The sequence below is a fragment of the Rattus norvegicus genome, chromosome X (assembly GCF_036323735.1).
Source record: "Rattus norvegicus strain BN/NHsdMcwi chromosome X, GRCr8, whole genome shotgun sequence".
NCBI lineage: Eukaryota > Metazoa > Chordata > Mammalia > Rodentia > Muridae > Rattus > Rattus norvegicus.
In genome coordinates, this window is record NC_086039.1 from 18,344,244 (window position 1) to 18,359,278 (window position 15,035).

At 39.5% G+C, this 15,035-nt stretch overlaps 1 protein-coding gene across 2 annotated transcripts in view; it reads right to left on the bottom strand.

Annotated features, from left to right (window-relative positions):
- Dgkk (diacylglycerol kinase kappa) overlaps positions 1–15,035 on the bottom strand; it is a 131,957-nt gene that overhangs the window by 90,395 nt on the left and 26,527 nt on the right. The gene's annotated exons all lie outside the window — the stretch shown is intronic.

Here is a 15,035-nt window from a genome sequence, read left to right on the forward strand (position 1 = left end):
GCAAGCACATCAGTTTGAAACCATCAGTTTCATTAAACAGAGCCCATCCATAATCCTCCTTATCTAATCCGTCACATTTCTGCTGTGAATATCTGTGTTGGACCAAGTAGGCAGAAGTTACAGTTGTAAAGGTCCTGACTCTTGACTGAAAAGCCATACCGCACACCCTCCATGGCTTCTTAACCCCAAAGAGACTGCAGCTGGCTTCCCAGCCTTTCCCACCAGCTGTAATATTAAAACCCAGAGAGCTCAAGGCAGACTGCGCTGCAGTGGGGATGATTTGGGCTGTTACTCCATCTATAGTCCCCAAGATTCAATCCATACATACATATATCAAGTTTCAGTGAAATCCCAGACGTACAGGACTCAGTGCTCAGGTAGGAAGGGCCCATGTACAGTGTTCATACAAAATATTACAAAATTGTGGCACGCTTGCAGAAAAGGCCAGCGTGATGGGAATCTTTGGTTCATTTCATTTCGGATCCTGCCTGCTAAACCAGTCCCGAAATCCATTACTCTCACACCCAAGCACAGGGGTTTTTTCTTCCTCATACTTTCAAACACTCAGCACATATAAATTAATTGCCAATACCAATGGAGCCTTTCTTTGGCTCGACATTTATAAAACGTCTGAAATACCTCAATGGGATCCCGATTCCTACAGGTAATTAACTTCTGCCTTTTGCTTAATTGAGAAAAGCACAAGCGCAGCTGTGGCCTTGACCTTTTCTTATCTTCCTCCCAAGTCCCCAAAGCCTCTGATATCTGCCAGTGTCTCTTTTTCTGTGGCTCGTGAGGCTCTGGGGCAATCAGTCACCATTTTTCAGTAAAATGAGCCCCTATTACATAGCCAAATTGAATTTCGTACACACCCAATCAAACAGTAGGCAAACAGCACCACATGCACCGGTACCTGTTCGTAGCTAGCTACTCTTCTCTTTTATTTGCTCGTACTGCTCTTGTGGTGGAAGCTGGGCTGAGTTGAGGGATGATCACTCCCAGAATAAGAACTGGACTCTCACTATGAGTCCAGCTTCAGTGACTATCCTTCTACATATGGCTTCTTCGGGCTCCAAACCCAGAGCATCTATTCTCTTTGCTTTGGGGGTAGGGGTAATAGGAAGAAATCCGTTTCTCAACACAAGCCTGACAAAGCTGATTCAGAGAAACACTGTTTGATTTAGTTAAAATGCAACTCTGGGTGCTTTAGGCTTTAAAAAAGGCCAGACCCACTGTTTCTCTGAAAGCTTTACATTCCCCAGTGTCTTGTTGACTTGGCAGGAGTCAGACAGACTGGCTCCAGCACTTACTAGCTGTGTGACCTTGGGCAAATCACTTAACCTCTCTGAGCCTCAATTTCCTTGTCAGTTAGATGAGGATACCCTGCAGAGCATATATCTGCCACTCAGTGTCCCTTGTCCCCTATGAATTGTGGAGCTGGGGCTGGGGTTGAGGCTATAGCTCTATTCATACCAACTCTGAGATCTTGAAGCCATGGCTGGCTCGGTGTGATAACAGGAGGATGAAAAATAGGGAGATGTACTGCATGGTTTGTCCAGAAGTGGCAGCACTAAACTCGGGGCAGCCTGAGGCAGACTAAGATCTGCTGGTCAATCTAGTACAAACTATAGGGAATATACTTCTACTGCATTTTATGCTAAGGAAGAAATATTGAGAATCATCCAGGTTTCTATTATCTGCCAGTAGAATCCATACAGGAAAGCCTAGGGCAGTGTTGTTATTTATTTAGTTTCCTAAACAGGTAAGAACTTTAACTAGTCCTTTACACATCAGTGTGAAGATAGTTTATTAGACATGTGCAAATGTATGATACACATCTATTTTTTTATCTTGGTGCAATTCAGTGTTCTATCTGCAATGTTGCTTGCCTTTCTAGATTTAATATGAGAAAGACCTTAAAGCTCGATATATCCTTATTCCTTTGTACAAGTATAAAACATTTTCTGGCATAGATAGAATGTGATTTCTTCATATAGTTTACTATTGATGGACAATGGTTTCAGGTCTTATTCCACTAAAACACATTCAAATAATTCTCTGTATATAAGTGTCATTCCCTGACACGTGAACTGATGTGAACATCCAGGATTGGCAGCATAAAATAAATCCACTGGGATCTTAAAGCTGAAACATTAAGACATTTTGGGGTAACTAAAAACTGTGGAGCAGGAAATCCAATAAAAGGAACTGTGCTAAGGAAAAGTTTAGTTTCTAAATGTGGGTATTCTTGAATCTCTCTCTCTCTCTCTCTCTCTCTCTCTCTCTCTCTCACACACACACACACACACACACACACACACACACCCTTTGTTTTTTAATTACCGGACTTTTCTAAGAAGGGTAAGGACAACTAATTGCTTAAGGGGTCAGGAGGAGGTAAACAATCCTGGCCCTGGTTGATGAAGTACAGAAAGCAGTGATTTGGCTTTTGGTAATTGGCTTGGGTCTAGCAATAACTGGGAAGAGTGGGGGGCTCAGCAGAACCCCCAGACTGACATACATGTGTTAATGATTGTTTTGTGCAGAGTGCCTTGCATCCTTGAATAAGCCATCTTACTATGGGTAAGTAGAGTCAAGTAGAGCCAAACAGATCACGGGTTTGTTGACAGGATTGAGATGTGAGCTCTGGCCTACAGAGTTCAAAAACCGGGATCTTGCCCACAAAACTGCTTTCTAACTTTCTGAGTTAAGCAACAGGTACTTTTAGCCCTTCCTGCCCTGTTGGAGGTAATGAAAATCAGGATCCAAGTGGGGCTACGTAAAGCTAAATCAAATAGTAAATTAATGGGAGAACATGGGCTGGACTTTAGGACACCTTAATTTAATGGCATTGGGGCTCCTTAGCAACTTGCGTCAGCTAAATGAGGGTATCCTGTAAGCACAGCTATTGCATCTGCTCTGCATTACCTGTCTGTCCTGGAGTTCGAGAGCACACGGGAACTATGGGAACAAATGAGAGAAGACTAGCAGAAAAGTGGCTTGACCTCAAGAATGTTATCGAGAGGGAGAACTGGGTGGGTTAGAGGTAGAGAAGTTTGTGTTGAAAGGTAGCTTCCTGCAGAAGGTTGGCTTTGCTCTACAAAGGCCCAGAAGATTAAAGATTACCATTGGGAAGAAGAAGATAACTTTTAAGCTACAGAGAAGCTAAACATTTAGAATTAGGCAAGATTGGAAAGCAATAATATCTGTGAAAGTTTAATGAGAGGGTCTTGGTGCTGCCACAGTGCTTGGTCGCTAAAAAGGAAGTTCTGGGGTTATACCAGTTCTCTACAGAAAAATACCAGAATATTTTGGACCTTGGTCTTCAACTTCTCCAGGATCACAGAGGCCAGAATATCAATTTACTTGTCTGGTATTATAAACTTATATAGGATGACAGTGCAATATCTGCTTCGAACTGCTTTTGCCTTCAGCGTCCCACCTTTCAAAGATAGTTTCTCGAATTCTTGTCTCAGGACTCTTTGCCCAAACTTATCTAATTGTGGATTGCCACTAGCAAGCTATATGATCTTTTTATCTTAACCATGTCCCCTAAGACCAGTGGGCCCTATTGATGGTTCACATTGGCAGCAGTAGGAATGACAATTTCTTTTCTAAGCTTCAGTCCAACCATTCCCATCCACAGAAAGTTAAGTCGAATTGACAAGCACCTATTTCTCCCTTTGTTTTCCTTACATTATTTCCCTTAAGGTATACAGAAAGAGCCTGATGAAGGAAACTGAGTGCTTGAAACTTAAGGAAGTTACGTGACTAGTTCTCAGAGTATGTATCAGAGCTGGGATTTGAACTATGATCTGTTTGACTCTACTTGCCTGCCTCTCACAAAATATCTAAATACTAGTCATCAGGACACAATTTGGATTTCAGATCCAACTTGAGGATCACCTAAGTCTACTTCTTTTTCTATTCAAAGGAAAAAAGAATGGACCAGCAATCCTTGCAGGGAGTTTAAAGTTCTTGAAAAATTATAATCATGTTCTACGAACAGTTTCACAAATGGAAGAAAATAATCAGTCCTTTGGGAGGTAACTAAAATGTCATAATCCCAATTTATTATGTATTTTCATTTTCACCTCGCAGCAACATAGTAGACCAATTAGGAACTTCTAAATATGGGGACTTTGGCCTTTAAAAGCATTTAGATATGCTTTCAACCTAAGACCAAAAAGGAGCCTTTCAAATATGTGGATCAGCTGGTTAAAACTTTCTCAAACAACAGAACAATGATGATTCCACTTGTGTTCTTTCTGGGTTCTCATTTATCCAATCATGGCTTTGAATGTCTCTCAGAGGTGTAGGTTGTAAGTCCATATCACCTAACCACATGTCCTTGGGAAGTAAATGCTTACTACTAACTTAGGAAGATTGCCTTATTGCTAAACTGGTCCCATGCAGCAACTCAACTGACAGGTTGTCCTGTGATAAAGATAGAGTCTGGGCATGCTTGCATTTCAAGATTTTCTTAGCTTTAAGGTGTGCCCTTGAGAATAAATATGAAAAGGGTAGAGAGAATCCAGTGCTAAACCAGTATGAATCTACTTGCTTCTCATAGCAACGGTGGTCTGGAAAAGGTTATATCTGTGAATTCACTAGTGTGGCAAGCGTGTGTGTGTGTGTGTGTGTGTGTGTGTGTGTGTGTGTGTGTGTGTGTGGCTAAAATGGGAGAAGAGGAAGGAAGGGAAGAACAGAGGAAGGGAGGGGAAGATCTAGGAGGGAGGGAAGAATGGATAGAGACTGAATTATGAAGGGATGCTTTGTTCTACCTCATCAGTTTGGGTGAGAGTAGAACAAGGTCTAAGAGCAGCTCAGGGGTAAGCTCATCTTGGGGTACGGTGCCTGATGAATATACACAAATGAAAGTATATTCCATTCAATCCTGGAAGCAGTGGGTAGTCTTACTGTCTTTAAGAAGACTGTCCCTGCACGAATAAAATTTTCTTAAGACAGTTTAGCAGTTTGACAGACCACTAAACCTGGAGAGGAAAGGGAGGAGACAGCAATGATTATCAATGTGCCAAAGAACAAATTGTTATGAGCCTTGATTCCAGATAAATTACGGACTAGGTAGCAAAAGCAAAGTCTATAAGTTTAAAAAAAAAAAAGCTGCCTGTCTCAAGCTTCGTGGAGTAGCAACTATAAGAGCAGAGTGGTGATAAATAACAAGTGCTAATTTTTGCTGAGCGCTTACTATGAAAAAAGAGATTTTGTTAATAGCAATGTATGAGTTATCTCTTTTGACCCTGAAGACAATTCTAAAAGGTAGATGGTATGATAATTCTATTTTATAGATGGAAATACTGAGTCTTTGAAATATTAAGTAATTTCTCAAATGGATTAATAAATGGAAAAGCTAAAATTCCTCACGAATGACCAGTTAACTCTCTCAGGGGAAGAAACATGTCTAAATAGCTATTTAGAAATGATACCATAACAGAAGTCACTTGATAGAAGAATTGTTGGTATAAATCAAAGCTTGTTGGCTTTGTGTTGCCATTGTTTTTAATATTAAAAGCTGAATAATTAATTAATCACTTATCTCATATAATGTTTTATAGGCTGATCTTGAAGATCTTTGACTCTGAAGTCAAGTTTAACGGACAATCAAGACAAGAGAGACTATTGGCTTTTGTTTTTGAATAAGTGTGACTCATGGAAGTGATGTACACAGGGTCATTTGACAAAGTGCTGCAAGTCTCTCTTTACTCCATCTCTATATTTTATACTTTCTGTGCTTGATACTATTTGAGCAATTTGTAGATCAAATGCTGATTTCTACTTTCTCACCAGCCTGTAATATAATTCTCAGCCATCACTGCTGGTCAGAAGTATGAGCTAATTAAATGGGCAACTGGCGGACATCCTTTTGGTTAATGAAAGTAATTCCATACTTCACCCAGTGGGACACTCTTCTCTGATTTGAATGACTCCTTATAATGTTTAAAAAAGTAGCTTGGTCACGTACCTGATGCACAAAAACATCCCATAAGGATCAAACTGAAAAACATTGGAGTGCTTGTCTTACCCTGCCCCCATCCCAGGAGCCACTTCTCACTGCCTGACCCTTTTTACACTTTATGAGACACTGTGTCTAGATCTGCAACTTTATAAAAACATCTCCCTGTGGGCAAACACCTTGTAAAACCACCCGCACCCCTCTTTAGCCAGGCTGTATTTAAGAGATTAAGGCTATTCCTAAATTCTCAATGACTATAGTAATCAAATACCCACTGGCCAGACTTACTTAAAGTAAGGCTGACTACCATTTCAATTTTATGCTATTCAACTCATGATAGCTTATCTGGGGTGGGGGGGCATGCAGAGTGACCAGAAAAGTAGAAAAACTAAGGGAGGAGAGAGGGAGGGGGAGAGATGCGTCAGTAGAACTACATCACTAGTTCTGGAATGGGAGGAAGAAGCTAAGATAAGAAACAAGAATAGGACATTTCTATTGCATAGAAGGTTTAGCTGGGGGTGACAGCAAACACAGACTTGCAGAGACGATAGCTGTTCATCACCCTCCCCCACCAGTGTTGCATAGAATTCCTATTGGTCTGGGGACAATCTCTATATCACCCTCTGGTTGGCTCTTAGATTATACCCTAATCAATGTATGCGGCTCCCTGTTTTGAGTAACTAGGGCCAAAGCAACAGCCACTAAAAGGGCAAAGAACTGTTATCAGCTACAATTTGAAAACAATTGGTCTTGAATCTTGCTCACACACAAACCGTTGGCAATTTTGTCCTAGGGGAGGGAGAAGGACTTCTCCTTTAATTGGGAACAGGACTTACAAATGGGGATTAAGAAAGGGAAGCAGCAAAGGAGAGGCCAGTTTAGAACAAACTCACTAATGACAACGTTCGCAGAAAAATCCTGAAGCATGGAGAAATAGAGACTCAGCTGTGTCCTTGTTGCCCGGTTTATCTCTTTATTCATGTAAGTAAGAGTAATGTTCTCAGCAGATGAACATCTGACATCTACATGTTTTCCGAAATATCCTACTGGGCACTTTGTATTCATTAGTGCTAAAACCACAGCATTGGGAGGTAGTATTAGCCCCCTTATATTCCAGACAAATCACAGAAGCTCACAGAATGGTGGATTCACTTCTCTAAGATCATACAGAGTTCTAAAGAGTGATGACTTTGAACTGGGGCCTGCACGAGTCTGAAGCCTACAAGAATGTCTTTGCATTACATGCCATACCTGTCTGATGAAGACTGAAGAAGGGTTGTGGGTGAGGAAGTGGATCGTTTAAGGAGCTCTAAGAGATTAGTGTGAGGAGCTCATTTGTCTCGGAGTTTGACGCCCGGAGGAACATACAATCTAAACAAATTATAGCACGTCCCTAAGCTGCCATCTCCTTGCAAGGAAATTTGGCATTTGATTTATCAAGGGAAGCCAAAATATATAACAGAAAAAAATACTACAGAAAATGCAATCCTACCAAATTGAAGACTTTGTGGATAGCCCCTCGTCCCAGGACACAAATTATGTCAAAATGTAGCAGGTCCAGAAGACAAAGTCAGCATGCAATTCTCTTGGCAAATCACACTGTAGGGTATAGCTGAGTTATGTCTGACAGAAATAGTCCCCACAACGCCCGCCACAACTTACCCAGAGGAGACACTTGATGAATGTTTGTAAAGTCAAATGGAACGGGGGAAAAATCACATCCAGGGAAGACAATGAAAAAAGTATTTTCAAGTGTCTAGGAATCCAGTTCCTCTCAACTGACTCTTAAAAGCCATTACAGCTGAAGGAGACGCATGAGTATTTTTATATATCCAGGCACTTATATTTAGGCAAAACAAATTTAGGTATAGTCAAAAGGAATGGAGATTTTTGAACTCGGATTAAGTCTGGATTTGAAACTCTGCTTCTGTCACACTGTTAGATGTGTGCCCCTGAGAGTCATCTAGCTTATAAGACTCACTACTCCTGGCTGCTAAAATCAAGTATAGTAAGAACCAATGCTAAGAAGAATGGGGATAAGACATGAAATTGCAGAGTGAGGGAGTAGAAATGAACTATGTATGTGGCTCTTTGTTCTTTCTGGGATTGTAACAGTAACACCTTTGGAGCCAGAATTAGAGCACAAGTGTATCTCTCCATGCAGTATTAGTGTTTCGTCCTAATTTGGGAGTGTAACCTATATATGAACAGTGGGAGATCAGCGGTCCTATAGTAAGTCAGACATTGCAGTGCTTTGAAATTCTTTTGTGATTCTTTACTTTTCTTAAGTAAAACAACAAAGATCACTAGAAACAGAAAGATGACAAATAGAAAACATAATTGAAGTCTGTAAAGGAATTTGTGTTTGCTGTCTTTAGGAAGACCCTCATCTGCTGGGAGACGTGAGGTCGCTGAGGAAAAGGAGAAGCGCAAGCATCCAGAGAACATCTATTTAGGTACAAATAACAAAGGTGAGTTGAAAGGAATGTTAGGTTTGAAAAAGCCATATTAGAACAGTTAGTGAACATGAGTGTTTGTGTCTTTTTAAACTTAGAATATAACGTTTCAAATATAATGCTCTCTAATATTTGTATTAAAACAAAAATTGTCAAAGACCTGAAAGGCTGATTGATTTGAAGACATCTTCCTCTATTGTATTCCTTTACCCATAAGCTAGGGGAGACATAGACTCGGGACTGGTATAATCCGCCCTGGCTGAGGCACCACCCATTTAACTAGCAGAAATTGTACTCGCACTGTATCCTGATTCCTGGCCAATTACATGGGAAGAGATGACTTAAAGTCTAACCTTGAGAAGTTAAAACTAGTTAAATGCAGTAAGGGCAGACGTCACAAGGACTATTTTATCACACAGAAAACTTTTTGAAGAGGAAGGTTTTAACTGTGATATTGCTGGACTGATTCTAGAAGCCTGACTCCATAACTTCGGTCATATATTGTACTAAATCAATTGTCAGGAATTTTGTTTTGTTTGTAGTGCTAGCGGTTGAAGCAAGGGCCTTGTGCATGATCAGCAGATGCTCTGCCATTGAGCTTTTGCCCAGGCCCCAAATTCTTTCTTTTTCTTCTCTGTAGTCATGTACTCTAGGGCAATCTAAATGTACACCGAAAACTGTCACGTGCATGTTCTTCTTTTATTTGTATAGATTTGAAAGTCTTAAGAGAGCTGGAGTGAGCTACACCTTCAGAATTCCATCTGCTCATTCACACCAATATAGGACGACAACACGCTTATGAACAGTTTTCCTTTAATTTCTTTTTTTCCGTTTATAGTACTGGGGTTCAAATCCAGGATCTCATGAATGGGAGGCAAGTTCTCTACTGTTGAGCAAAATCTCTAATCCTATTCCTTTTTAAAATTTTCATTGTTGTATCACTGCTGCCGATGAAGGAACTATTAATTCTACTTTACTCTTAATTTTTCCAGGCTCAACTGAAGTTTTGCTTATATTAATAAAAGAGTGGTGCTAAAAGCAAAATGATTTTATTATGGGGAATTAGCACAGAGAAGACAGAGTAGTCCATGCTAATGAGCTTTCTCTGCTTATTATAGAAAGAATGGTTTTAAGGAAACTCTGTCCGCCTGCAGCCCTCATGGCCTTCTTCTAAGGACAAAACTGACATTTCCTTGCAAGGAACTATGCATAAAGTTATGGAAATTTGGCACTGATCTATGGGTATAGCATTGTTCTATGGATATAGCAATTATTCTAATCTTACTGGAGCTCCCAGAGAGGCTTTTAAAAATCTCTTTTGAAGCAAAAGACTTCATTTATTTTCAATGCCACAAGGCTATTTTTTTTCATAATAAACAATATACAGCACCTAAGGAGTTAAACAATGTGTGAAGTGGACATCTGTCGACTTTCAGCAGTCACTCTACTTAAGTTGGGGTACTTACATGTAAGGTTTTACATCTTATCTTAATTCTTAATTGAACACAAACTCACTCAAGCTCACACAACCAGATTTCAATGAATGTATAAGACAGCTTACGAGTCAAGTATAGATGTATTACCAATAGCCATATCACAACTGAGAACCGATTAATACAACATCCTGAACATCCTGTTTCTTCTCCATTACAATCTAACTCTGGTCTCAAGTTATGTCCATGGAAAAACGAAAAGATATTTTTGTTAGGAGGTGATCACCAAAAAGTGTTGAGGTGCTCCTTTTGACCTGTCTTTTTTTTTTTCTTCAAAATGATGAAAGGAGTCCTAGTTGGTCTGTGTGAATTGTGGCCACCATTCCAGGTAGCACTCCACTCTACAGAGGACTTATCTATAGGCTCCCAATAACGCGTTACTCTAAACATAGAAGTAACTCTCATTTCTGATCTCCCAGTTTCTGTAGATTAGAAGTCCAGCCTGGGTGAGTCATATGCTTCAGGGTCTTGTCAGACTTAATCAAATGCCTGACATGACTGAGGTTTCCTTGGTGATAAGGCTATGACTATTTCCACCCCTGTCCTCTCAAGTTGTTGGGAAAATTCAGTTTCTTGTGGCTTTTGCACCCAGGACTCAATTACACGCTGGAAGCCCTGCTTGCGTTGTACAAGCTACCCATAGTTCTTTGCTACAGGGCTTCCCCAACTTGACTTATTTCATGGGTGTTTATTTATACAAGGCTAATTAAGTGGATAGAGTCTGCCTAGATTACTTACTAGCAACATTATCAATGGAATGATAGTCCATTATTTGTTGAATAGAAAATAGAGGCATAGATCCAGATAACTCTGAAAGTAAAAGGATTATACAAAGGCATAAACACTAAGGGGTAAGGATCACTGGAGGTCACTTTATGGTCTATTTCCCATACATATCAAGGATTCCACCCGCCACAAGACATTCCAAACCAAATGTAGTAGCATATATTCTCTCTTTGATACCCCTGCATGTGGGATTTAAAAGTCTTTATGTCATGGAGTCTACGAATTTTCATTTATATATTACTGTATATTTACTATTTAGGCAAAAATCTACACAAATGAATAACATGGGAATTCATTTTTATATACAAAGCAAAAAAGTTGTGTCCTGAATTAAAAGCAAAGCACAGAGCATCAGAAACATTACAGTTGCGTTTAAAGCATTCAAAGCGTTTAAAATTTCTATAGACCATTCATCCTTTACTGGGTCCCCCAATATATCTTCTATAATTACAATGTAATATCAAAAATAGGAGGTTGGCATTGTCCATAGAGTACACTAATTTAGATTTCACCAGTTACATAAACATTTGTGTATGCATACTCCTCCCATCTCTGTCTAACTCCTCCCATGCCTCAAATTCATGGCCTCCTTTGAAAAGTTATTATTGTTACACATACACTCATTTATAAATGAATTAATAAATATGTTAATACAACCTTCTGAGTCCATGTAGTGTTGTGAATATACACATGTTTGTGGTGTGTGTGTGTGTGTGTGTGTGTGTGTGTGCGCGCGCGCGTGAGAGCGCGTGCGCACGAGCTCACGTGTGTGTGCGCACATGTCTATTAGAATTTAACCCTCTGTGTAGGTTTGGAGAACTGTCAAAATACTGAAACATACCAATATAAGACTCCCTCAAGTTGCTTGCTCTTTCTGGCCTCTTCCTTCTCTCCCTAAACCATAGCAACCAACGTCTCTAGAACTTATTTCTCTATTGTAATAGAAATTCAGTATACAGCCTCTGGAAACTGGCTTTTAACACTTGGGACTCATTAAATTTGCTGTGTTGTTTAGAGTATTCCATTGTACAGGCGCACCACAATTTGCTTTACTATTCCCCCACTGAAGGACATTCAGGCAGTTTCTAGTGTTTGACTATTATGAATAAAGCCACTATGGATATTTGCACATATATTTCTGCATGAAAATAAATACTTAAACCATCGGAGGATATGTCCAGTAAAGTATTTGCTGGGTCACATGGTAAGTTTTAAATTTTACAAGAATTTCCCAAACTAATATTCAGAGTAGCTGTATTAGTCTAAATTTCCTCCAGCAATATGTGAGAAATACTGCTTTTCTATATACTTCTCAGCATGTAACATTGTCACTATGATTTATTTTGGATATTCTAATAATTATAATTATCTTACTGTAGTATTAGTTTGCATTGTCTTAAATGTTATGATGTCTCATATCTCTTTTGTGTTTATTTACCATCTATATATCACATTGGATGAAGTGTCCATGTCTTTTGCCCTTTTCTCATTGGAAAATTTGTTTTTTGTTGTTGTTGAGATTTTAGAGTTCTTTATAGATGCTAGATACAAGTCCTCTGTTGTTTAAATACATTGAAGCTACTTTTCTTCAATTTGTAATTTATGTTTTCATTCTTTAACTACCTTTCACAGGAAAGAAAAATGCCTTAGATTTTGATGCAGTCTATTTTATTAATGTTTATTTTTATGGATTATGCTTTTTATAGCATAATACATGGTGTTTATATGATACTTTTGAAGAAATATTCCTCCTCGAGTTATTTCTATTGTGGACATCTTTTGAACCTTTTATGTGGGTTCATAAGTGTATGTATCTCTGTGTGTATCTATGTATATGTATCTGTATGTGCATGTATGCATGCATGTACACATGTTCCTGAGCATGTGTGTACATGTGTGCATACATGAACTAGCTGGCCTAATTAGAAGAACTAGAGCTTGCTGCTCTAATTATGCTTATATATAATTATTAATTCCTATACATTATGTTGGAATTCGTAGAAATACATATTTAGTTAGTTTATCATACCTGGTGTGAGCAGAAGACAAATAGTTCAGAAAGCTATAAATCTACTTCAAATTTTACTGCCCTCTATGCAGACTAAGTAAGAAAACATGACTACAAGGTTTTGTAAATCTTTGGAATCCCCACCTTGAAGTGAGTGTGGTTATACAACAGCAAATCTTCAAATATCTAAAATCCCCTTTCTTCTAGGAGAAACAGGATTTACCTTTACAGCAGTTGAGCAGCAAGTCTACTAGTGTCTACCACATGTTTAACATATCTACTTTGGTAAGTCACCAACATGTCAAGTCTACCTGGAACTCACAGGAAGATCAGTTTTAACTGTTTTTATACAAGGAAAACCATACTCTAGTCTGTACTACAAAACATTAACCAGTTACATCAGCCAACTCTTTAGGGTCAACCTGGGCTACTCTAAGACTGGCTTTCTGACGCTGTACCTTGCTTTGTACTAATACTTAACTTCTAATTCCTGGTATTTTCACAACAGTCACTTGCACTCGGGACAGAGACTTCAAATGACTTGCTTGGCTATACAGTGGGAAATTCTCTCAAGAATGATGTGACAGAAGTTCACATTTTCTATGTTCAATTTTGAAAAACTTCTGGGCTTAAATGATGCTTCCCTACCCACAAAGAATTGGCGTAGTGATGATCTAAAAATAACAAGTACTCAACAGACTATGTCTACTTAGTTCATTTCCAGGTAAACATTACAAGATGGGATTAAGATACAGCTTTGGCCTTTGGTAAAATGCAAAATAAATAATGTCTATAACCTGGGTAGCTGAAATTGAATATTTGTGTGTTATTCTTCAACACAGAAAGATAAACTAGGCATGTAACAAGGATTAAGAAAGAGGGTCTTCCAAACACTTTACTAAATGGCCCTTGTCTCTTTCCACCTCATCTTCAGGATCTCCATTTTACAGATCAATGGCCCAGTACTTTTCCCTACATTCTAAATAGCTGATCTTAAATCAGGCTATTTAATCTTCTGGGAGCACCCTAAAGTGTTTTGATTTGAATTGTCCCCTCCACTTTTCGGGTAACCAGCACAGCAAGCTTAGGGACATGTGGAGGTGGGACGCACTTTCTAAACAAATTGTACTAATTCTCCTGAGAATGTTCCTCACAGGATTTGACTTAAAAAAAAAACGAATACAATGTTAAACTCCTACACAGAAACACTAAGTCATACTAGTAGGAAGAACACCAAGCTAGAAGGGGTAAATCTATCTGAATGTGCATAAAAACGGTGAGTTGCCTTACAAATTGATCCACTTTTCTCTATTGGGGGTCTGTAAAATCTTAAGTCTAAGGAGCTCATTATGAACTCTAAACTGCCCTTTATAGTAGTAACTTAGAAAACCAGGTGCATTGTGAGAGTCATAGTCCAAGGAATAACAAAGTCGGTGAAGCTAAAGGCTCCTACTCCCTGACCTGGAACTCCCCCTGCAGGATTCCCTAGGAATAATAGTCTTAGCTGCTCTGGAGGAACCGCAGAGACCTGTTGAAGGGATGGTTGGGACACAGCCCCTGTATTTACTCTGCTAAAAGAATTGTTAGGGTATGACAGTGAACAATGTGGCATCTATATGTATATCTAGTGAGTCTTCGGCCCTTTTATCTTAGAACAGGGGAGAGTAAGGCAGACTATTATCGGTCCTAATAGTAACTCACATCAGCTTAATGTGTCAAGAAGAGTGTCCACTGCCCTCTGTAGACGTCACCAGTTCACTGAAGGTGCTGGGTAGGAAGTCCAAGTTTCAGAATGAGAATTACAACATGGTTTCACTTAAAAAAAAGAGCCACACACCCCTTAGGACAATAGCCCAGGGAGTGGCCAGAGAGGAGATAGATGAAGTGAAAGCCTCAGAGCTACTAGCAGTTGGAGGCCTACTGTCCTTCACCACACCTTCTACTTTTCCCACTCCACAAATGAAAATTGGGAAGGGCCCTCACTAAATTGATCAAATACTCAAATGCTTCAGCAATATCCCAACAGTAGAGAGAATGCCCGCTATAGCAGAAACCACCAAAATTGCTAAGGCAGAGCACAGGAGTAACGGGACTAGCAGATACTGATGAGAGCTAAGACTAGATGCTTTGATCATTTGCTTCCTTTCCCTCTCCATGCCCAGAGATAGAAAATGGTGTATGCCGAAGAGCAGAAACTCTATGCTGCTTCTGAGAAAGAATGCAAAAGTCCCTGAAAATCAAGGTTCCCTCTATAGGACAAACTTGGACCCAGAGCCAAGCCTTACAGTTTTTCCTCACTTATTTCCTGGAAAATACCT